This window comes from Panthera tigris, chromosome B4 (genome assembly GCF_018350195.1).
Source record: "Panthera tigris isolate Pti1 chromosome B4, P.tigris_Pti1_mat1.1, whole genome shotgun sequence".
In the NCBI taxonomy this organism is placed as follows: Eukaryota; Metazoa; Chordata; class Mammalia; order Carnivora; family Felidae; genus Panthera; species Panthera tigris.
Genome location: NC_056666.1, coordinates 116,101,818 through 116,127,734, shown reverse-complemented (window position 1 = coordinate 116,127,734; position 25,917 = coordinate 116,101,818). Strand labels below are relative to the sequence as shown.

General features: G+C 43.1%; 1 pseudogene; it reads right to left on the bottom strand.

Moving 5' to 3' along the window:
• Positions 1-4,867: 4,867 nt before the first annotated feature.
• LOC122240537 lies at positions 4,868-25,702 on the bottom strand (annotated as a pseudogene).
• Positions 25,703-25,917: the final 215 nt, after the last annotated feature.

Below are 25,917 nucleotides of genomic sequence, written 5' to 3'. Positions count from 1 at the left end.
AGAAAAGAAAAATATTTCATGACACATGAAAATGATTTGAAATTCGCATTTCAGTGTCCATAAAAAACTGTCTATTGGCCCAGAGGCACACTCATTCCTTTCCCTATTGTCTATGGCTGCTTTTGCACTGCAGTGGCAGAGTTGAGTAGCTGTGACAGAGACTGTATGACCACAAAGTTGAAAATATTTCCCACCTGACACCTTATAGAAAAAGCTTGCAAATCCACATTCTAAGCAGTTCCCATGTCGATGGTTATGAAGTTCTCCTTAGTGCGGTATGAAGTCAGTATCATTATTGCCCTCATTTTACAGCTGAGGAGCCTGAGTGGAGAGGTTAAGCAATATAGCCAGGGTTTCACAGCTTGTAAATCAAGTTGGGATCAAACTCTTGCTGCTCTGAAGTGGCAAGAGGACTGGAGACAATTGCAGATAGCCTCTGCACCACGCTGGGGAGTCTGGCTGTGAAGGTTCTTGATCAGGGAGTCATGTGATGACACAGAATCTTAAAGTGATCACTGCGGCCACTGAATCAGAGGAGAGAGCATGACAGAAGTAACAAAGAGTAGGCACGGATGAATTTGAACACTGGAGCTCAGCTTCCCGGGTTTGATTGCAGACGGCCACTTATCTGTGTGACCTTGGACAAGTTATTCAACCTCTCCCTGCCTAATTTCCTTAGCTCTCCAATGGGGAGAATAATAGAATCTAGACTTTCTCTTATGGGGTTGTTGTAAAGACTGGAATGGAAACTTTTGTCTTATTAGTCTGTCTTGAGGCACAGAGCCGCCTCTAGACATTTGCCGTGGTCATGCCTGTTATTCAACCTGACACGAAGCCACTGCTCCCTCTGTCCCAGGCACCATTCCAAGCAATCAAGATACAAAGAGGAATAAAGACAAAATCACCAGACCTGCTTCCTGCACGTAAGTAGCACACGGTCCACTGACTGGCGCAGGAGAGAAAGTCAGCACCTGGAAGCAGTGTCACAGGCGCTATGATGGGCCATCACAGGAAGCAGAGACAGGAAGACCTCATTCTGGCTCTCCCTTCTATGGCTCAGGCTCTCACTCCTTCCAGAACACACCAGGCATCCTGCTGGGTTTGTCCCATGTGCTCGTGCAGGCCTAAATGGGGAAAAATACAAGCACAGGCAGTTGTCCAACGCCCTGGCATGGAGCTATGTCTGTAAGACTATAAAGCACAAATCAGCCCAGGGTACAAGACCCCTGGGAGAACCTGGGCCACAGAATTATTTGGCCACTTCCACCTGCCAAATCACAAAACAACAAATTCACAGGAAGGGCTGTTGATGCTGAAAAAGCCTAGCAGGTTCCAACCTGGAAACTTGTATTTGTCCTTACTAATGTGCCTTTGAGGTACAGCAAAATCCAGGGCAATTAGGAATTTCACCGTATAATAGGCCAGCATCACCTGCTTGCTTTTCTTTTTTACTATTCTTTATTAGTTTCTGATTTGTTATTTAGAAGTGTATATTTGTGTGTGCACATGAAGCTATGCATAGAAGATTGGAAAAATACACCAGTGGCTTCCAACTAGGAGGGGGGTGGAGCCATTGGCATGTGAAAGAAGAAAGAGGTGGTTTACTAGTATCACCTAACTTTTTTCCCCCAAATACTCATATGCTTGCCTTCTCCCTCAGGTATAATATCTTAAGCATAGGCATATTTTAAAAGCTCCCCAAATAATCCCCATGTATGCCTTTTTCTTCCACTCCCATCCCCTGCCTGATGTATAACCATTAACCTACACCAAATGTTAACAGTAGTTATATCTGAGTATTGGCATTATACTTTTCCTAAAAATTCATCTTTTTTCTTTACTGGTGTTATTAAAATTCTACCACGAACATGTAGGCTAGCACAGTAATTATATGTGTTGGTTCTGGAGTCAAACTGTTGAAAGTTCAAACCTAATCATGGCAGGTCACTGTGCCTCTGTGATCTCATCTGTAAGAGGAGAAAAATAACAGTAGCTATCAAACTGGGTTCTTGTGAGAAGTAAATGCCTTTGCACACAAAAAGTTCTTAAAGCAGTGCCTGGCATGTAGGCTATTCAATAGGAGTTACCAGCACTATTAACACATAAGAAAAAATTAGCAATCCATTTTTAAACTGTAGAACATTTTGAAAATAAAAAACATAAAGAAGGGAAAAAAAGAGTCCCTGATGCTTGCATGTTTTTGAATATTATGGATGCTGGATGGCAAGCTCATGCTGTGTTTTTTCCATCTGTGAAATGGGAAGACAGTACTCTACTGGGGGCGGGGGGGGGGGTAGTGGGATACAGAGAGCTGTGAAAGGGCTCCCTAAATTTACGGTGGAATTAAAAAGTGAGGGATGGTTGTTATTACTCGGAGTAGGATTAATGCAGCATAAAAGAAAAGCTACACCGGCCGCGGGGCCAGAAGGCTAATGGTGGCGGGAAGGAGATGGCTGGGCTTCCCCTTCCATCTCATTGGTTCCAGCCCAGAGACCCCACCCTGGCTGGAGAGAGAAGATCTGGGCCTCATTGAAAGGCACCCCAACCATTCTCTTTTTTGTCAGACATTAATGGGCACTCTGCTTTGCATATGCATTTCTTTCTTCTCTTTCAATTCATGTTTGCCTTTGGCATCTCTGTATCATTACTGATTAGCAAGTTGCAGGCAACTTTATAGCTAATATTCACTGATGCCAGGCGCTGTTCTAAGAGTCACCATAGTAACTCATTTATCCTCCAGGCAACTTGAGACACCTTTTTATTACCTCCTCTTTCCAGAGGAGGAAACTGAGGCATGGAGAAGTTAAGTAACTTGCACAGTCTGTAGGTGACAGATCTAAGATTCAGACTCTCGTGGTCTGGCTGCAGACTGTTGATGCTTTTAGTCACTAGACTAGAATTCGTTTCAGACTTGATGACAATCAAGACAATTAGGGGAGAAGAGGCTCCAGGAAGTCTACTGCACAGCAGTGCTCTCCGATCTGGGGTGACTACCCCGTGCGGAGCATTTGCTGAGACTGCGATGTCTCAGAGCCCCTATCTGCCGGCTGACCTCAGCCCTGAGATCCCTTCTGGGTCCACGAGCGCTGGCAGAGCCAGGAGAGAGGTCCAGGCGATCTGACTCCACAGCCTCTCCTGCTCATCATGAACCTAAACGGTCTTGAAAGGAGCAGAAATTGGTAAAGGGTTTTCGGAAACAAATGTTGACACAAGCTGTTGGTGTTCGTGGAGACTCCGTATTCAGAATCCCTTTCCATCTCATGCCTCTGGCAACTGGTGAGTATGACTGTAAACGCTTCGGTGTCCAGAAGCAAGTTGCCAAAGACCCTCTTTTTGAAGGAAGAACACCCGGCCCTCACTGCTGGGGATGCAGCCGAGATCATTCGATGCCCGGTGATGTCTGCTGCTCTGACAGTTCCTGGGATCCATTCCTCCAGGAGTTTGGACAGCATCTGCTCTGAAGGTGGCCTTTCCTCTCCCAGAACATGATGTCACTCTCCAATCCTAAGCCTCAAATGGTTTGCAGATTTTCTGGGGTGACTATTTCCTGTGTTCTGAGATCCCAGGTGGTGAGAGCATTCTGCCTGAGAATTGTGGACAGCATTTACATGGAAAGCTGCTTATATCAATTAGGACGGGGCTGGTGGCAAGGAATAGAACACACGGCCCAAGGGGCACCTGGGTGGCTTGGTCGGTTAAGCGTCCGACTTCGGCTCAGGTCATGAACTCACGGTCCGTGAGTTCGAGCCTCATGTCGGGCTCTGTGCTGACAGCTCAGAGCCTGGAGCCTGTTTCAGATTCTGTGTCTCCCTCTCTCTGACCCTCCCCCGTTCATGCTCTGTCTCTCTCTGTCTCAAAAATAAATAAACGTTAAAAAAAAATTTTTTTTTAAAAAAAAAGAACACACGGCCCAAGCTCGCATACACAATGAAAGGGACTTTGTTAACTCATGTAACTGAATGGTCTCTGGGTAGATTTCAAGCCAGGATGGACTCAACCACTTCACAAAAGACCCAGCATTTTTATGTCTTTTCTCAGCTTTCTATGATGTCAGGTTCATTCCAGGGCTGGTTCCTCTCAAAAGAGCAAGAGGACTCCTGGAAGCCTCAGGGAGCATGCTTCTTTGTTCATTTTGAGTAGAAGGAGTAGCTGTCCCAAATTATTAAATGTAAGTCCTGGGCCCCTGATGGGGTCATCTAAGGTCAAATGCCCACCTCTAAACCAACCGCCGTGGCCATAAGCAGACCACAGTTTTTTGTTTGTTTTTTATGTTATTTTATTTATTTATTTTAATTCAAATCCAATTTTTTTTAAATTGGTGTGTGTGTGTGTGTGTGTGCGTGTGTGTGTGTGTGTGTGTGTTAACTGACGGTCTCTTATAGTCTTACTTCCATGAGTGGCTGCAACCATGGGAAAAGGGGAGGGGAACCAGTCCCGAGGGGGTGGATCATGTTCACAACATTCCCCTTACACACAGAACTAAACAGAGGAGCACGGTCACTACCATGGTTAGAAGCTGGCGGTATGGGGGGCACCTGGATGTCTCAGCCAGTTAAGCATCTGACTTCAGCTCAGGTCATGGTCTCGAGGTTCATGGGTTCAAGCCCTGAATCAGGCTCTCTGCTGTCAGCTCAGAGCCTACTTCCCCGCTTCAGATGCTCTGTCTTCCTCTCTCTCTCTCTCTCTCTCTCTGCCCCACCTCTGCTCATGCAGCACTCTCTCTCTCTCTCAAAAATAAACATTTAAAAAAATTTTTAAAAAGGAATGAGGAGGAACAAGTGGGGAACAGAACTGTTGCTGAAAAAATACAGACCCTCCATAAACTGCAGTGCCTAGGGACACTGGATCTGCTTCGACCTAAGAGGAATCAGATCAAAAGTAGTTTAGGAAGGCTGGAACCATCAGGGATGGAAGGAGGAGGAAGACAAAGGCTGTTCCTCCAGGGAGAAATTATACTGCCTCCCCCCAGCTTTTCTGCCAGGGTGCATTGGTGCCTGAATTTCTCCTAACAGTTTGCTTGTAATTCATGCTTAATCTCCATCAGCTTCTTCTAGATGACATCCTAGGAGCTGGCATGTGTCGTTCTGCTCCCAAGGAGTGCAGACTCAGAAGTCCTGAGGATAAACACAAGGTCCCCTTCTTGCTCTCCTCCATCTCCTAGTTTGCATCACAGAGGCTGTAACAGCAGACAAAGCACATAGGGGTTGCTGCCAGCCTGGCCCTCCTCCCAGAGGACTTTTCTGTCCCCCTGTAGGTCTCAGAGCACTATCTTCTTGTGCTTCTTCACCTCCTCCGGCATAGATGGCTTGTGCACCTGCGTATCATTAAAACACCTTGATGCCATCAGAGATAGCCACACCAGAGGCCTTGTCTCTGGAAGTGAAAAGGAGATGGCGAGGAGAGCCAGAGAAGGTGAGAGTCACTGTACTGCTGCCAGGACGCAGACCACAGCTGCTTTCAGTCAATCAGTGGACCCCTGGATCTGGAAAGTGAACACCATGCTCCCCCCAGTACACTGTTCTTTTGATTTCTCATGGCTTTTTCCGGAACCATGAAAAATACCAAATATGGTTCAATAAAGCAACAAAGTAAATGGCAACTACATTCTTCTAGTTATTCAAGTCAAAAACCTTGGAATAATTCTTGACTCCATTTCTCTCAGCCGGCCCCATGTGCAGTCTATCATTAAACCCTATCAGCTCCACTACAAAATGCATCAGGAATCTGACCCCTTCTCACTTTATCCATGGTGTTACCCTGGTCTAAGCTGTCTTCATCTTCCATCAAAATATTGTCCCCTGCTTTCTCCCATGTCATCTCATCTACCGAGAAGCCAGAGGAATCCTTTTATTTATTTTTTTAAATGTTTATTTATCTTGAGAGAGAACATGAATGAGTGGGGGAGGGGCAGAGAGAGAGAAGGAGAGAATCCCAAACAGGCTATGCGCTGGCAGCGTGGAGCCCAACATGGGCTCAATCTCATGAATTGTGAGGTCATGACCTGAACCGAAACCAAGAGTCAGACGGTCAACCAAATGAGCCACCCAGGTGCTCCCAGAGTAATCCTTTCAAATAGTAGATCATATCACATCACTCCTGAGCTCGAAAGCCCCCAGTGGCTCACATAACACTCCAAAGAAGAGTCAAAAGATATAACAGTGGCTTTGGAGACCCTATATGTTCTAGCTTTTTACCTCTTCAATTCCATCTCCTACTACTTTCTCCTTGCTGATTCTGCTTCGGCCAGACTTGTTTCTCACTGTAACCCCAAAATATCAAGGGTACCCCCACCTTACAGCCATCCTATGTGCTATTCCTTCCACCTGCAACACCTTTCTTCACAGTATCTTCTTGGCTCATTCCCTTTCTTCAAAAGTTGATGTTATCAGAAAGATGTTACATGACCCCGTGTGAAGACATACGTAGTCTATCTTGAAGCCACTGACCTGGATTTTCATCGCACTTACCACTAACTAAAATATGTAAGCATTTGTTTACATGTCGTTTTTTTCCCATACTAGAATAAAAGCTCTATGATAACAAGGTCATTTACCACTATATCCCCAATATCTAAAACAGTGAAAGCATTCAATAAATAGTTACAGAGAATGAATAAAAGATTTTTAATGTTTATTTACTTATTTTGAGAGAGAGAGAGCTTGTATGAGTGGAGGAGGGGCAGAGAGAGACAGAGACAGAGAGAGAAAGAATCCTAAGCAGGCTGCATACTGTCAGCATGGAGCCTGATGCCAGGCTCGGTCTCATGAAGAATGAGATCATGACCTGAGCCAAAGTAAGGGGTCAGATGCCTTGCCAACTGAGCCACCCAGGTGCCCCAGATTTTGAACAAATAATACACCACAGAAGAAATAGCTAACAACAGATGAAAAAACGTTCAGCCTTTTCAAGAAGCAAAGAAATTGGTTGATTTTTCGTTGGCCATGGCAATATTTTTGCCTATTAAATTGGCTAGAACAATCAAATAATAAATCCATTACTGTTGATAACAATGAAATTGGTATTTTCATGTATTCTTGGCAGTCTCACTGATTCATTAAGTAGATATTTATTGGGTATCTACTATATACAACTGTTGTGCAATTTTCCTGTATATACCCTAATCCATAATAAGGTCCAAAGTCTGTGTATTTGTCAGGATAGAATAGTTCAGCTATGGCAACAAATTAACTCTGGAGTCCTAGAAGTTTAATATAACAAACATTGACTTCTTGCTCTCTCAGCCTACCTTCCTTAGGTTGGTAGAGAGGTAAGGTTTACGTGTCCCTTCCCCTCATGTTTCATTGGCCAGAACTAGTCACATCACATGGCCCTACCCAATGGCAAGGAGGCTGAGAAGTGAAGTTTTCTGCCTGCCCAAAAGGAGTGAAGAAACAGATATTGGCAAATGTTAATAATGTCTATCATAATCCTTGATCAAGAAATCTTAACACCCTACTGGAATAACCTAAAGTACATTAAAATACATTACATACATTAAAAGTACATTAAGGGAAATGTTCATTGATATCTTGTTTATTATTCTGAAATATTGAAAGAATCTTAAATGTTGACTAATGAGAAAATAATGGAATTATAGTTTATCCAGGTAAAATAGATTATTACACAACCATAAAAACTATAGTTAATAAAGAATATATATACAATAACCATTATAAAATAGAAAGTAAAACTTGGGAAACAAATGAAATAAATACTATAATTATATCATAAAATCTACCTAATAAACATATTCTTTAAAAATACATAAAATGGGGCATCTGGGTGGCTCAGTTGGTTGTGCATCCAACTCTTCATTTAGGCTCAAGTCATGGTTCCAGGGTCATGGGATTAAGCTCTGCAGTGAGCATGGAGCCTGCTTAAGATTCTCTCTCTCCCCCTACTCTGCCCCTCTCCCCTGCTTGCCAGCTCTGTCTCTCACTCTCAAAACAAAAATAGATTAAATGTATTCATTCAATAAATATTCATTCAGCAAAACCTCCTATGTGGTAAGCCCTGCATGCAGATTCAGGGATAAAACACACTGTGTGTGGCCTGGAGGTGCCACAGCCATATAAGAATATTCAAAATGGGCTAAAAGAAACCCCTGTCTAAAATCATAACAGGGGCGCCTGGGTGGCTCAGTCGGTTAAGCGGCCGACTTTGGCCCAGGTCATGATCTCAGGGTCCGTGAGTTCGAGCCCCGCGTCGGGCTCTGTGCTGACAGCTCAGAGCCTGGAGCCTGTTTCAGATTCTGTGTCTCCCTCTCTCTGACCCTCCCCCGTTCATGCTTTGTCTCTCTCTGTCTCAAAAATAAATAAACGCTAAAAAAAAAAAAAAAAAAAAAAAAAAATTAAAAAAAAAATTTAAAAAAAAGATAAAATCATAACAGCTATTCTAATAATTTCATGGGTTCACACAGGGTAGACTTTTATCCCATTTTCACTTGGATCATCAAGGAAATTAGAGACAATGAATCATCATTCACTCAACGGATAGTGACCAAGCATATACTAAGTGGGTGGCCAAGATGACCAAGATGCCAGATCATGCTTCTGACCTCAGAGGACTTACACTCTAGCTGGAATCCTACATGTCAGAGCAGCCTGGTCCTTGCTAGCCTCAGCTTCTGTTCTGAAGAACTTCTTTATGTAAGGTTCCACATCAGACCTGTGAAAATTCCTGGTGCCTAAAATAGTGCCTGGCACATAGTTGGTGTCCTATAAATTCTGGTGCTTTCCAAAACCTACTGTACATATAGGCTTCCCATCCCAGCTGATAACATCAATGTCCCTCATTGCTCAGTTCAAAAATATGGTGTCATTCTTGACTCCTCTCTTTCTCTTGTACTCCACATCAAATCTGTCAGAAAACCCTACAGTTCCCACCTTCAGAAAATATTCCCGAATTACACCACTTCTCCCTCCACACTATACCATCCCAATCCAAGTCACCATCATCTTCCACTGTTACTTCATGCTGTTGTCTGAATGTCTGTCCCCCCAAAATTCATGTTGAAACTTAATCTCCAGTGTGATGGTATTAGGAGGTGGGGGCCTTTGGGAGTGATTACATCGTGAGGACTCTACCCCCATGAGTGGGATTAGTGACCTTATAAGAGAGGTCCCTTCTACCATGTGATGTGACAGCCAAAGGAAAGCCATCTGGGTTCTCACCAGATGCCAAGACTGCTAGCACCATGATCTTGGACTTCCCAGCTTCTAAGATTGTAAGAAATAAACATCTGCTATTTATAAGCTACCCAGTTTATAGTATTTTTGTTACAACAGCCTGGACAGACTAAGACGCTGCAGTAACCTCCTGACTGGCCTCCTGGCTTCTGCTCTTGCCCTCTATAGTCTGCTCTCTACACAGTAGCCAGTGAGAACTGTTTAATCCTATCTGATCATGATATTTCTCTGTTTAACTCTACTCGGACCACTCTGCTCTGCAGTCAAATCCACAGCCCTTACAATGGCCTTTCTGGTCTTTCTTCAGAAGCTCTTGACCCTGGTGGACTCAAAGCCTCCATTAGTAGCAAACATTGTGTAACACCTCCTTTACAGTCCAGAAATCAAATTTAAGGATAATATCACCACACTCCACATACAATTTTTAAAAAAGAAAATCACATAATGCCCTATCTAAATTACAGAGCAGAATTAAGAGAAAGCAATTCATAATAAAATATGGATTATGTATTTTAACATGGAAATATTTAGACACAACTACACTAGAACAAATACAGCCCCATGAATCTCAGAAGCCCTATCAAATGGTGCCACCCCACTGAAAACCACTGACCTTCATCATCTGCTCTGCCTTCCTCTCTCTAACCTCACACCAGCCATCATGTCCTTCACTCACTCTGCTCCAGCCGTGCCCAGTTTCCCCATTATTTCCAGACCAAAAGGCCCTGTTCCTGCCTGGGGTCTTCACAGTTGCATTCTTCTGCCAAGGAGATGCATAGCTCACTCCCCTACAACCTCAGCTTTTTCTCATACGTCACTTTCTCTGCAGGGCCATCCCTGACCACTCTCGTTAAAATAGCAGCCCTCTTCCCCACGTAGTACTCCCTGTCACCCCTCGCTGCTTGGTTTTCTCCATGCTACTTATCTGAAATACTAGATATTTTTAAAACATGCTATTGTCTGCATCTGCTCCATGAGGTCATAGATTTCTACTCTACTGTGTCCTCATTATGTAAGTGGGTGGCTAGAACACAGTGGGTGTTTAGTAAATATCTGTTGAATGAATGAGAACAATGAATGAGGGGTATATACTGAATGGTTGAATGGATTGCTACAGACATCTAGCAATTATGACATTATTCCTGAATCACTTGCCTCTACCCCCCTGTATCTCGCTCCTCCCCAAAACTTTTCTTCTCCCACATACTTATTGCTTGCTACTGGAGATATTCTCTACCCTCAATTTAATGCTTGATCTGGCTTCTTTTTCTTGACCTTGGTGTCACATCTGGCTTACAGATTTGTCTAACTCCTAGGTTCGATCATATTGTGACAGCTTCCTAGCAATGTCCATCTTGTCTCCTCCTCTCCAGCTTCCCAAACACTCCATCACTTTGTCCACAAATGCACTTCCCCCAATATGCTTGTCAGACTCCTACCCATCCTTCAAGGATAGGTTCAAATTCCTTCTTTCTCTTCCTTAAGGAACACCTGATCCTCCATCCAGAAGTCAGTTTCATGTCCCAGAGACCCATACTTATTTGTAACCGTCCTGGACTCCAATAGATCCTTTGCTGTATAAAACCTTTGTGTTCTCTTTATCCCTCCTGCCAGAGTTTAAATTAAGTACAGAGAGTAAGTTTTCTTCATCTCTTGCTTTTCCCCTGGTACATAGTAGATGGTCAATGAACATTAAATGAGATCATTTATGTCAAGCCCTTAGTATAGCTTCTGGACACAGTAAATGCTCTATTACTGCTGGCTGCTAATACTAGGTTTCTTTTTAAATATGAAATTTATTGTCAAATTGGTTTCCATACAACACCCAGTGCTCATCGCAACAGGTGCCCTCCTTAATAGCCATCACCCACCCTCCCATTCCTCCCACCCCCCATCAACCCTCAGTCTGTTCTCAGTTTTTAAGAGTCTCTTGGCACTTTGTAGCAACGTGGATGGAACTGGAGAGTGTTATGTTAAGTGCTAATATTAGTTAATACACAATGGAGGCAGAGTTCAGCCCCACCCAGAGGACAGCTACAACCAATGAGGTCTGCCAGGTGGATTTTGAGAGTCTGTGTTATATCTGAGTCTTTGTTTCTCATTCCCTGTGCCTCTTCCCATCTCAGCAGGTGCCCCATTTTCTCTGGACCACCCGAGGTCTCTTGCAGCAATGGACAGACCCTAGGTCAGGCTCGCAGCTCCCCTCTGATGTGTCTGCAGATGTCTTCCTCTCGGCCTGTCACAGGAGCTTGCTAGACTGCTTGTAAATATAGCCCATAGATGGGGGAGGTGGTACTTAATCCTCCTGGACCAACCCTCAATCAACATGGTTGGGAGTTGTTGTAAAAATGCCCCAGCCTCCTTGATTTTCACTGGGAGAATACTAAAGCATGCCCCACATGGTTTCTCAAGAGATCTCTACTAAGATTGAGTCCCTGTTGCCCCAACAATAACCTATTTGTTGGGTTTTCTCTCCTCTCTGACTTACATCTCCCACTTCCTTAATTGTGCTTTTTGGGGTCACATCCCAAAACTATAGGCACTCAAGTTCTGCTCTGAGAGAAAACATCATCAGTCAACATCCCTGAAGAAATGAGTGTCCAGCCCTTTACTCTGACAAAGCCCCAATGCTTCCCATCCTGACACTACCTCCCTATGGCCATCCAGTACAAGCTCTCTGGCACCAGAAAATCCTTGGGTTATCCGCAAAGACAAAAATTGGGGGTGGGGGGGTGGGGGGGAGGAGGAGGTACAGGTAGAATTTATTCTAAGTTTATCCTTATAGAAAATGTGCCCAGGAAAGGGTTGCCCTGACTCACCATTTAAGAACAAAGTCCTTACTCTCACTCTCAGATGTGATCAAGCACTTAGGTCTCTATAAGGACACATTCCTTCTTTATAGAGACAAACATGCTATGAAAACACAAGGAACTTGCTGGTTTATGACTCAGTTCTTCTGGTGCTATATGTTTATCAATGAGGCTCTCATGTATTCCCCAAAGCCTGATCCCTATTCTCACTGAGCACAGGACTAGATTATATCCCTCAGCCTCCTTTGTGCTCGATGTGGAATGACTGGGTTCTGGCCAATGGAATGTGACAGAACTAATGTGTACCACCTCTAGGCCTGACCATTAAAACCCTCCCATAGATGATCCTCTATGTTTTCACTGATTCTGTCTGAAAGCAAAGGACTCCATGATCCCAGCATATGGCAAAAGTCAAGGTGGCAGCAGCTGGAGGCCCTCAGTCACCATGTGGAAGGTGCCTACATTGGCTTGGCTATGAGAAGAAATAACTATTGTCTTAAGCTGAAATTCCAAGGTTTGTTATAGCAGCTACTGTTATGCCAAGCAATATAAAAAATGGCAGCTAGAAGTGGAGTGCTGCCATCACCAAAACCTAAAACAATACAGAACCAGCTCAGCAGTTGAGTGGTAATTAGTGAGGAAAGTGATATAAGAAACCAGAAAGAAAGAAACCTGTTTCGTAAAGTGGCAAAAATCTGATACAACTGTTGCCTTCAATGGCAGACATTATGCCTACTTAAGCCTGTAGTCCAGGGGAAGTGGCTGGAAATAGAGTAATAGGATGTGTTGATTTTTCCCAGGTCAGGGACTAGGGTGAGATGAGACACGTAGGGCACCGAGTTAAGGAGGTAGGCATTTTTGTACAACTCTGTTCTTAGTGAGAATTATGAGAAAGAGAGGGGTTTAGGAAAGATTGGCTGGTTTGTAAACAGAAGTAAAAGAGGCTACAGAGTCCAGAAATAGTCGGTCTCAAGGGTTATAAAAGCCTACTCATTTTGGATCCCAAATGCTAACTATATTTGAGCAACAAAATCCCCTTCTGACTCAAGCCTACTAACAACGATCTGAGTAAGGATGTGACATTCCCATCCATGCCTATTGTTTTAGATAGTCTCAAGACAGTTACTCTCAGCTCAACAGACAGAAGCATGAGAGAGGAAGCAAATACATAAATGAAGCTTGAGAAGCATGTATAGGAAAAAAATTTGGGTATGAACTTTTGCTCATGGGATTTCTGGGAAGCAAAGATTAGCACATTCTGAATTTTTAGGGAGTGATACTGCCAAAGAAAAATAAACCTAGATTTAAAAGGCTTTTGATAGTTAGAACCTTGAACCAACCTTTGAGTCTCCAAATTTGCACAAGTAGGAAGTGGGCTTCAGAAGCTGTGTAGCCCTCAGAAAGGACAGGCTCCTCCACACCCATCTCATGGGTTCATAGGTGGCCACGGAGGATAACAGCCAAGGAAGAACCTTCCAGAAAGCAGAGAGGACTACAGAAAACAAAGGACATGGAATTCCTCCCAGAGTGGAAAATCAGGCTATAGTAAGAAAAGAGGAGCCAAGGTACTTACTCCTACTCCCAGGACCAGGTCACAGCACAATGCCTTCCCACTGGGCCTTCACCATTGTCAGTTATCCACATTGCTGTGTGTCTCTGTCTTCCCTTTCCAACTGGGCACAGCTATTACTTTATCTTGTCCTTGCCCACCACTTTATATTGGGTATGAATGGGACATGGAAGTTTGTCCCTTCAGTTCAGAGATCAACGGGCAATGAAGAAAACATCCCATCCTGATGGAGAAGGCCACACAGTACCCAGAAATGCTGGATTTTTAGATAACTGCAGTAACTGCAAGGGGCAATGGGTTGTCTCTTTTGGGAAAAGAATGAGTGTGTTGTTTGTGTGGGAAGAAGGGTTAGTTGAGTGAGGCTATTTGGTAACCAAAGAGTGGACTGTGACAGAATCTGTATGTTCACCAAAACCACTTTCTCTTTTACCTGGAAATACAGCTAGACTGTATTTAACAACACTTGCAGGTTAGATGAGGCCATGTGTCTGAGTTCTGGAAAATGGCATGGGCAGATGTGCAATGCCTTCAGGCCTCACACATTTAAAACCTCCAACAGAGAATCCCCTGTTTTTGTTTTCCATTTGCTGGTTAGAAGAGAAAGACTGTGGGGCTCTAAGGTATAGAAAAGCGACAAAATGAAAGAAGTTTGGGTCCCTAAACTTTCTACCAAACACCTGTAAATGGGTTACAGGCAATGAGAAATAATCACTTATTGGATTAAATCAATAACATCCCATGGCTTATTTGTTACAGCAACTATCATTGTCCTCATACAACCTACCTTATAAGTTTGTTATCAGGATTGAATGAGTTAATGTGAAAAATGGGGCCTGGTGCCTAATATATGAAAGAGGGTGCTATGTAAGTGTTGCCTACTCTTATTTGCTTGAGAACAGGCAAAAAATCCGTCATGAACTCTTGCTTGGCAGAAAGCAGCAGCAGCAATGGAAAACAACATAAACTCAGGATAATATTCCTAGCTTTAATTGAAAATCTTGGAGCCTATAAGAGCCAGACCCTAATCCTGGGGCACACTCGGGAATTTATAATACCTCGTCTAATCCGCCCCCTGAGCCAACCCTAAATTCCATTCTTTAGTGCCATGTAAGTTTGAAAGCCAAAAAACTGTTTACTTTAGAATCGCTCAGACAAACTCAGGACAATGTGTGTTATGCAAATATTCAGGTAACTTTAAGAGCTTTGCTTCACATAACTAAAAGAAAGGTAGAGATGGTCAGTACAATAGCTGGTCACTGGAGCAAAAAATGGAGATGCATTTCTACCCAGCCAAGAACACAGCTGCAGAACTAGCTGAGTCTGGTCTAGCAATCTAAGATTAAAAAAAGAAAGAAAGGAAATAAAAAAGTGAGGCATGCCATAATTTCTTTGATCACCTTCTAAAGGGAAAGTCAATTACTGACACCTTTCACTTCCATCCTGAAAAAGTTTTTAAAAGCAAATCGTGCTATTTTATATCAGACTTTATAGCTTTGTAACATTCTGAGAAGTTTCCTTTCGTTCAGTTTGACAAATACTTATTAAGGGTCTAGAATGTGTTTGACTGTTTTTAGCATACTTGGTTCTACAAAACATCATGATAATTACAGAATGTGTTCTTTTTGTATCCAAAATGCTTATGAGTATCATAAGGAATGCCATAGCATGTGAACTATCAACAAAAGGAAGACACTACTGACTTGGAAAATAAGAATAATGTTAAAGTCTTGTGCTGTTATCAATCAATGGCCAGGTTGGAGGTGAAAAATTTACTCTTGTTTTCAAGGTAGAAAAAGGAGGGTCAGCTCATACAGCTAAAATTATTTAAACAATCAGACCCAAGGTGTTGGCTTAAAAACTCCAAGCCTATGAAAGAACAAGATAGTTGTTAGCACCCAAGGCCTTCGGTAGGTCTTTGAGCAATTAGGTTTCAGAAATATAAATGATGCAGTCTTTTGCAACATAATGAATGAAGAGAATTATTAGCTTTGTTATATAAAGAACTCCTAATCAATAAGAAAATGCAAATATTCGGATGCCTGATGGCTCTTCATTTTGTCTCAGGTCCTGATCTCATGATTTGGTTTGTGAGTTTGAGCCCCACATTGGGCTCTGAAAGCACAGAGCCTGCTTGGGATTCTAACTCTCCCCCTATCTCTATCCCTCCCCTGAGCATGCTCTCTCTGTGTCTCTCAAAATAAATAAATAAACTTAAAAAAAAATGGGGGTGCCTGGGTGGCTCAGTCAGTTAAGCTTGTGACTTCGGCTCAGGTCATGATCTTGCAGTCAGTGAGTTCAAGCCCTACATTGGGCTCTGCACTGTGACAGCTCAGAGCCTACAGCCTGCTTCGAATTCTGTGTCTCCCTCTCTCTCTGCCCTTCCCCTGCTTGAGCTTGCTCTCCCTCTCTCTCTCTCTCTCTCTCAAAAATAAACATTTAAAAAATTATTTAAAAAAAAGAAAATGAAAATATTCTAAAAATATATAAAAGATACAGATGGCAAATTCACAAAGTAATTAGTATAATTAGCCAGTAAACATTTGAAAAACCTGACTTTACTGGTCGTCACATTAATATAAATTAAAATATCAAATATAATTTTTCTCCAAAGAAAAGGAAAAATTTAGAAGAGTAAAATAGTAATGTGAGAGAGCTCAGAAATGGGCAGTTTCATACATGCTGGGAGAAATAGAAATTGACGTAATATTTCTGGAGGTCAAAATGACTTTATAAGGCAAATAAACTTAAACTGTGTAAGACTTTTTTTTTTAGATATATTTTTTTAATTCCAGTGTAGTTAACATACAGTGTTACGTTAATTTCAGGTGCACAATATAGTGACTCAGCAACTCCATACATTACTCAGTGCTCATCATAATGTACTCTTAATCCCCTTTACCTGTTTTAGCGATCTGCCCCATCTCCCCTCTGTTCTCTATGGTTCAGAGTCTGGGTTGTTTTTGTTTTTGTTTTTGTTTTTGTTTTTTGTTTTATGTTATTTGTGGGGTTTTTTTTTTTGTTTTTTTTTTTTTTTTTTGAGAGAGAGACAAAGCACAAATGGGGTAGGAGCAGAGAGAGAGGGAGAGAGAATTCCAAGCAGGCTCCACACTGTCAATGCAGAGCCCGACATGGGGCTTGAACCCACAAACTGTGAGATCATGACCTGAGCTGAGATCAAGAGTGGGAGGCTTAACCGACTGAGCCAGCTAGGCGTCCCCAGAGTCTGTTTTTTTTTTAAATTTATGTTTCTAATATACCATTTCTTCATATAAGATTTTTTCCTAGGAAATAATCATAGGTATGAGAAAACTTCAGTTACGAAGAAGGTCATTGCAGAGTTATCATTGCAAACGACCAGAAATAAATTCAACATCCAACAAGATAAGATCAGTGAAATAAATGATGCTATGCCATTTTCTAGAGTACCATGTAACCATTCAAAATAGTGTTGTACAAGGATACATATTCACATATATTGTTAAGAGAGAGAGAAAGCAGAGTACAAAGAAATACACACAGAAGCATCTGACCTGTATATGTGCTTGTGGCTGTGTGTGTGTGAGTGCATGTGCGCACATGGGTGAACATGCACATGTGTTTCTAGCTGTATCTATAGCTGTATCTATATCTGTGTATCTATGATCTTTTTTAATTAAATTTTTTTAAATGCTTACTTATTTTTGAGAGAGAAAGAGAGAGAGAGAGAGAGAGAGAGCACAAGCAGGGGAGAGCAGAGAGAGAGGGAGGCACAGAATCTGAAGCAGGCTCCAGTCTCTGACCTATCAGCACAGAGCCTGATGCAGAGCTCAAACCCAGGAACTGCGAGATCATGACCGGGAGCCAAAGTCAGACACTGAACCGACTGAGCCACCCAGGTGCCCCTCTATGATCATTTTTATATCCATATTCAGAAGGATGTTTTCCCCAGAGTTAACTGGTCATCTCTGGGTGTTAGCATTTGCTTTACTGGCATTACTATACTTAATCTCACAACAACCATGAGTTAGGTTCTATTGTCTCCTGTTTTGCTGTGATGGAAACCAAGGCTTAGTGAGGTTTAGATGCTTCCCCAAGTTTCTTACTTACACAGCAAGTAAGGAACAGAGCTGACTCAAATTGTTTGACTTTAAAACCTGCACTGTGCTTTTATTAAGGACAATGCAGTGAGTTATCTGTGATGCTAAATTTACCCAACATAAATAGTAGTACTTTCTAAAAGATTAGGTCCTTCCTGCTTTTTTGAGAGGAACGTAACCATTCTTTAATGAAAAGATGAGATTGTAAACAGTAACTTTTATTCTTCAATGTCCTTAGTTAGGACATTAAAAAGTTAATAACCTGATATCAGTTCTCCCATTTTATTTGCACTGGTCCTAAAATGTAAACGTTAAGGAGCCGTGGATGATTGCAGGAGCAGCATCGGCAAATTTCATGAAACTACATGTAAAAATATGGTTATATGTGACAACATGCTTTCTTCTGGAGAAAGGCTCCATAGCTTCCTGATTCTCAACTCAGATTCTCAGATCAATCAGATTCCTGACTGAAGAGATTAAGAGCCTCTATTTGATTGTTTCTCCCTTTATTATCTAACACACACCTTCACTAGGCCATGGGATCCCATTCCCTCCCCTTTTTCTGAGACCATCCTTCATGAAGTATCTTTTCCCTCCCCTCCTCTTTATACCTTCAATCTCTTTCTCTATTCTGGTGCCTTCTTATTATCCTACAAACACGCCCTAGTTTTCTTAAATTAAAAAAAAAATTCTTCCCTCTCCCTTAAACTGTCATCTGTCTCTTCACTCATACAATGAGAACATACTAGGTATCTACTCTGTCAACCCCTAGAAACAGAGAGAAACAAGACAAAGTCTCTGTCCTTATAGAACTTCATTTTTGGAAGACAAGCAAGGAATACCTTATCAGTTAAGAATGCTTCCAGCTATAGGGACACCTGGGTGGCTCAGTCAGTTAAGCATCCAACTTTGGCTTGGGTCATGATTTCATGGTTCATGAGTTCGAGCCCCAAATCAGGCTGTCTGCTCTCAGCACAGAGACCACTTCGGATCCCCTGTCCTACTCCCCCCACCCCACCCTCTCCCTCTGTCTGTCTCTCTCTATCTCTCTCTCTGTCTCATGTGTGCATGCACACACACACTCTCTCAAACACAAACAAAAAATATTAACATTAAAAAAAAAAGAATGCTTTCAGCTACAAGAACTAGAACCTCATTAGCAATGGCTTAAACTCTTCTCAATAACACTAAGTCCAAAGGTAGGTGATGGCTGGCATCAGTTGCCATCAAAGCAACTGTACTTTTTTTTTTTAAATGTATTTCTGCTCTGGTGTCTTTAGCATGTTGACTTTTTGCCATTATGCTTGCCACTCATTGTCACAAGGTGGCCACAGCAGCTCCAGGATTCCACTTTCAGGGTGCAAAGAAGAAGGTAACAATAGAACAACAGAGGCTACCTCTTTTATGAGGAGAGAAAAAGCTTCCTCCCAAACATACCAGAAGACTGACTTCCTTCCGTTTCATTTGTCAGGACGGAACAAGGAAAACAGGCATCTGGGATTCCTGCATCTGCTTGCAAACAGGTAAGAAGGAGGCTGGGAATATCTGTGGGTTAGCCCAGTAACAATGTTCAAAACACATAATCAAACAAATAAATACAATAAACTCGAAAAGTAGCAAGGGTGTCACTTCCTACTCCTTAAGTATGGGTTGTGCATACTGACTTCCTTCCAAAGAGTACAGGATCAAATGGAGGAGGGAGGGGGGAGAGTAATTTTCTAGTGGAGAACCTAATAAACACTACCTCAGCCAGGTGATCAAGGTCAACACCAACATAAACCAAACCAGATCATAAATCATAAACCCTTGATACAATGTGATGAAAATGCTCTTTTACGTCTATAGTCTTTCTCCCTTGAACCTGTAATAATCATGGAGTCCCCCAAACTCCAGGATAATCATGAGAAAAACACCAGACAAATCTCAGTTGAGAAACATTCTACATAAGAGCTGACCTGTACTCAAAACTGTCAAGGTCATCAAAAAAACATTATCACGGCCAACAGGAGAACTCAATGCATGTACTGTGGTACCCTGGATGAGGATGGGACCCTGGATAGGATCCTGGGCTAAAACTAAAGAAATCTGAACAAAGTCTGGTTCAGTTTCATATAAGGCATCAATATAGGCTCATTAATCATGACAAATGCTCCACACTAATGTAAGATGTTAATAATAAGGGATATTGGGAGTGCAGGCAGGAGTATATGGGAGTTTCCTATATGATCTTTGGGGGTGTTACTGTAAATCTAAAATTACTCTAAAAGAATAATTATTCTTAATGAAATCTAAAATTATTCTAAAAATATAGCTTATTTAAAAGAATAATAGGTGCTATAAAGTAAATGAAATAGGGTAATGAGAGAGAAGGGTGGGAAGGGCTACTTTAGAGGGGATAGTCAAAGAAAATCTCTAAGGAGGTGACACTTATGCTGCCACCCAAATGCTTAAATAAGCTGGCCATGTAAGAGCTGGGTGAAGAGCATTTCAGGCAGAAGGAATGGCAAACAAAGGCCTGAAGGAGTTTAAGGGAGAAAGAAGGTTCATGGGGCTGAAGCAAAGCAAGTGAAAGGAAAAAGGCAGGTGATGAGATTGGGAGATGGACAATGCTGACGAAGCCTGGTCTGCAGACAGTAGCCAGCAAGGAGTGTGTGATGTCCACAGGTCGACCTCTGGATTTGACAGCATGTGGATATCAAGTAATATAACTGTATTAGTCTCCTATTGCTGCCATAACAAACTGCCACAGATTTAGTGGCCTAAAATAACACAAATTTATTATCTTACAGTTCTGTAAGTCAGAAGTGTGACACGAATCTCATGGGCTAAAATCAAGGTGTCACAGGGCCACGTTCCTTCCACGGGCTCTGTTTGCCTTGCCTCTTCCAGCTTCTAGAGGCTGCTGGCATTTAGGGGCTTATGCCCTCTTCCTCCATCTTCAACCCCAGCAGTCACAGCCCTCCACCCTCTGCTCCCAGCATCTCCTCTCCTGAGAGTCTGTCTCGCCTCTTTCACTTCAAAGAACTCTTGTGATTACATTGAGCCAAACCAGACAATCCAGGAGAATCTCCCCAACTCAAGATCCTTCCTCACTCAATCATTCCTGCAGCGTCCTGTTTGCCATTGCCATGTAAAGTCACATTCATGGGTTGCAAAAATTAGGATATAACATATCTGTGGACCATTATTCAGCCTATAATAACAACAATGACAACAGGACTACAGACATCAGATTGTGGACTCTTGTCATGTTGAGGCATTACAAAAAAAATCGCCATATACCAATTACAGTGGAAAATCATCCTCAGGTTTTAAACCGAGGAAAGGCATGATAATGGCCACCATTTTCTGTAGAGACTCCTTTGGGAGAATGCCGGGCCCCCTGAGAGATGCTGTCCTGCAGATTTCTGCCTCCCGTTGTCCCCCAGGCTGGCACACTTGAGCACACCATAACCGCACAACCATGAGCAGTCACCTTGGATATAACCTCGTTTATGGTCTAAAAGTTTACTTTTAAAAACCCCTTACTATAGGAATCTCAAGCAAATACAAAAGTAGAAAATATACTAAATCTCCATGTGCCCATCACCCAGCTCCAACAATTACTAATACCTATCATCTATATTCCCACCAACCTCCCTCCCCCACTGGGTTATTTGAAGCAAATCAGACATCATTATTTCAATCATAAGTAAACACTTTACCCTTGATATTGGGCAGAGAAAGGTGGTTTAGGGAAGAGGCAGTGGGAATGCAAAAGTGTGCAGGGCAGAGTGGAAGTACAGAGACCCGCTAGATGGCTTGGAGTAAGACAGTAGAAGTGGGAAAACAAGAGATGTGGATACATTGGGGCTATACCGTGGAGGCAGAGCTAACAGTGATAGCCAGTGGACTGTACGTAGGCCATAAAGAAACCCGTCAAGATGGCACCTACAGAATGGCAAACAATGCTATGACTTCACCAAATTCTAGTTCCTCTTCTTCCTGGGCACCCAGCAAGACTACATTTCCCAGGCTCTCATGCAGTTAAGTGGGGCCATGTGACCAAGACTGGGCTGATGAGATTTTGTCAGAAATAGCATCTGTTACTCCGGGGCCTCAGATCTCCCACACAACCCTCATGCCCCCGCTCCTCCTTTCTCTGCTGATCAGGGGCAGAGAGACCTAGGACTCTGAGGCTGAGGTGCTAAAAGAGTGCTTCCGAAACTATATGTAGTGAGGAGCTTTTCTTTTTAGTTCTAATCTATCATGGCCTGCTACTTTTATAAAATACAGTAAAAATAATCACTGAGAAAATTACATTTTAAAAAAGACAAAATATAAGCCCAATTCTATTTTTTATTATTAGATTCAATAGACCTAAAATTATTCTGTCAAACTGCTATAATTTCTGAACACTCTCAGTTCCATAATTATCTTGGCACAAAATGGTGACAAAGAGTTCATGAACCCGCACTGGCCTATGGACCACATTCTGAGTAGCACCTTGCTAGAAGATGGCAGAGCCAGGTAGAAGAAGCCTGGGTCCTGACTGGCCGCGTGGAGCGCAAGCATCCCCTCCCCCAACACTCCTTCCCCAGCCAACATACACTGGACTCTGACACGAGTAAGAAATAAACCTTTGTTGTCTCAGGCCACTGAGAGTTTGGAGTTGTTTGTTAAGACAGCTAGCACATCCCAACTAATACATAGGGTTTTGGTCTGAGCAGCTGGCCAGATGCTAATAATTGAGATGGGAAGACTGAAAAAAGTCTTTCTCTCTCTCTCTCTCTCCCTCTCCTTCCCTCCCTCCCTCCCTCTTCTTCCTTTTAAGCCAAACTGCCTGGAAGTATAATTTAACCTTACTAAATACTTTCTTAACTTCCTACAATTTGTTTTCCACCCTTATGGTGCTCCTGAAATCGCTATGCTCAGGGTGATATACACTGAGCCCCAACCATGTACCAGTTCAAAAGTCACCTCCTCTGGGGGCGCCTGGGTGGCGCAGTCGGTTAAGCGTCCGACTTCAGCCAGGTCACGATCTCGCGGTCTGTGAGTTCGAGCCCCGCGTCAGGCTCTGGGCTGATGGCTCAGAGCCTGGAGCCTGTTTCTGATTCTGTGTCTCCCTCTCTCTCTGCCCCTCCCCCGTTCATGCTCTGTCTCTCTCTGTCCCAAAAATAAATTTAAAACGTTGAAAAAAAGAAAAAAAAATTTATAAAAAAGTCACCTCCTCTGTAAACACTTTGCTGATTCCCTCAAGAAAGGTTAGTTGTCATTTCTGTGTGAATCCTATCCACCTACACACCGCTGAGCCTTATGAGTCCTTGAGGATGTATTCCCTCTCTTTATACCACCCCAACCCCTAACACCTAACTGGGGCTTGTCCGGGATCCTTCCTAATAAGTGTTGCTAACAGACTCAGCCACTATGCACTTCCTTATGAAGCCCAGGTTTAACGCGTAGTAACCTCCAGGTAAAGTTCTAAATTTTAGCGAGAATCCTTCAAGCACTTCAGTGCTTTTCCTATGGAGAGCTATCAGGGGAAAGGTAGCAAAGAATATTTTGTCAGTTCCTTCTTTCGCTTGTTACACTATTGTTGTATTTAAAAAGATACCATCCTGGGGCGCCTAGGTGGCTCAGTCAGTTAAGCATCTGACTTCAGTTCAGGTCATGATCTCGTGGTTCGTGGGTTCGAGCGTCAGGCGTCAGGCGGGCTCTCTGCTGTCAGCGCGGAGCCCTCTTGTGATCCTCTGTCCCTGTCTCTCTCTGCCCCTCCCCACTTGCGTGCGCTCTCTCTCTCTCAAAATAAATAAATAAACTTAAAGAAAAAAAGGTATCATCCTTCAAAGGAGTGTAAAACAAGATCATGTTAATTGACCTCAAGCACAGTCAGCAACCAGACTGAAATTCTTTTTTTAAAAAAGGCGAATCTTCAAGGCTGCTGTTTGTTCGCTCAGCAAATCTTCATTAAGCATCTACTCTATGCTGGCACGGAGTTAGATGCTGAGGATACAGCAAGAAGCAAAATAGGTAACATCCCTGCTTCTGTTAGCTTCCTAGGGCTCTGTAACAAAGCACTGCACACATGGTGTGGCTTACAACAAACATTTTTTTCTCTCACAGTTCTAGAGCCTTTAAGTCTGAAATCACAGTGTTGGTAGGGCCACACGTGCTCAGAAACCATAGGGGAGAATCCTTCCTTGCCTTTTCCTAACTTCTGGTGCTATGCTGGCACTCAGCTTGCAGCTGGACCTCTGATCTCTGCCTCCATCCTCGCATGGCATTCTCCCTGTGTGCCTCTGTTTCTGTGTCTCTTCTTTTTATATAAAAAGACACCCGTCATGTTGGGGCAGTGACCCACCCTACTCCCGTATGGCCTCTTTTTAACTAATCATACCAATAACAACCCTATTTCCAAATAAGGTTATATTCTGAGGCACCAGAAGTTTACAACTTCAACATATCTTTTTGAGGGGACACAATTCAACCTACAACACTGTTTTTGTGTTTTGGGTTTTTCTTTTTTAGTTTGTTTATTTTGAGAGAGAGAGAGAGAGATCATGCACGCAAGCAGAGGAAGGGCAGGGAAAGAGGGAGAAAAAGAGTATCTGCACTAATAGTGGGGAGTCTGTGTGGGGCTTGAACTCTCGAACCGTGAGATCATGACCTGAGCTGAAACCAAGAGTTGGTTGCTTAACGGACTGAGCCACATGGGCGCCCCTAAAACACTGCGTTTATAGAGTTTATAGCTTAGGAAGGAGCCATAACTCGACATGAAAATGCCATTTGTGGTAAATGCTCTAATGGTAACAAGAACCGGGAAGACATTATAACAAGAAAACCTAAGCTAAGGTAGTAGTCAGGAGGAGATAGTCAGGAAAGAAAGAGGGAGTCAGGAAAAGTTTCTCTGGGGAGGAGAAACTTGAAGTGAGGCCTGAAGAATTTTCAAGCTGGGAGCATTCCTGGGCATGGAATGACAAATAGGGAGCCCCAGGCTGAGGAGAAATTTGACGAGGGACACATAAAAGACCCTCCAAAAAGGACAGCTAGAGAAAACTTGAGACGAAATAAAATCTCTCTCGTTTCATTCACTTCAGTAATCTGAATGGCCCCAACAGGTTGTGTGCATAGGAAATTCAGTTACTCCACTGAGTCTATGAAAGAAGGAAGATCTGTCCTATCATCAGGTTCTCCGACTATTTTAGTGATTGTTTTGCTTAGTCTTTTCAAGACCGTGTTGAGTGAGCCAAATTTCACTTACCGTCTTCTCCCTTTGGGAGCTGGCTGAGGCCGCAGGGCGTTTTGTCTGACCAGGCAAATGTGATAGAGTCACTTCCAGTTTGAAATGTTTGAGAGAAACATATCATATTTACAAGATTTCTGGATTAGCGAACATCGATTTGAGTGTACGATTTCAGTCAGTTGCCGCTGGAATCATTGTGAGTTTTCAGCCAAACACTGTTTAGTGAGCAAACCTCTGAAAGTATGCTTTTATACTTTCCACTCACCCCCCAGAAAGTCTCCAAAACCCAGCTATCCTAAAGGGAGTTAAGACTTCCTGAAGCAGTAGACAAAGAATTGAGTGTTAGCTTCTTGGCCAGGTTTGGATTACCTCCGAAGGCAACTGGGCCATCGTACGTGGCATATATTTTTAGAGTTAGATGGGGAGAAGGGGAGGGCCTGTTGTCCCGGGAAAGGCTGTGCTGTGGCTGGGTGTGGTAGGAAGTCACCCTCCCTCTTTGGGGACAAAGTGTCCCACCCTAAGCCGGATTGTGACATATCACAGCTCAGCCTCCCAATTTCACCCACTGGCCTCTTTCCCATATCATCCAAGGTCAGAGAGACCCAAACCAACAGAGGTGACTCCACAGCCCACAGGAAGCTGAAGCTGTGAGAATAAGGATGTGCCACCCCGTGCACGTCCCCAAGGAACTGTCTGTGCACCGGGCCAGGGCTGCTTCCGGGCCGGCGGCCAGGTCTACCGCTGAGGGCCAGGTGGTGTTGGAGTTGACCCATTACCCCTCCTCCATCACATTTTCCAGGAAGGGGTGGGTAGGGACTGGTGGTAGGTGGGGACATTGTCGGCAATGAATGTTGGTGTTTTTTGAGTGGGAGCCAAAGCATTGTGTGTTTCTGGGGGTCTGGCAGACTGCCTCCATTGAGGGAGACACACATGACAAGATCGCCACCTCGGCCTCTAGCAGATTTGTTTGAACTTTGCAGGGTAAGACGGACACTGGGGTGAGTTCCATCATGAGGGTCAAGCCTTTCTCCCCCTTCAATCTTCAAGCAAA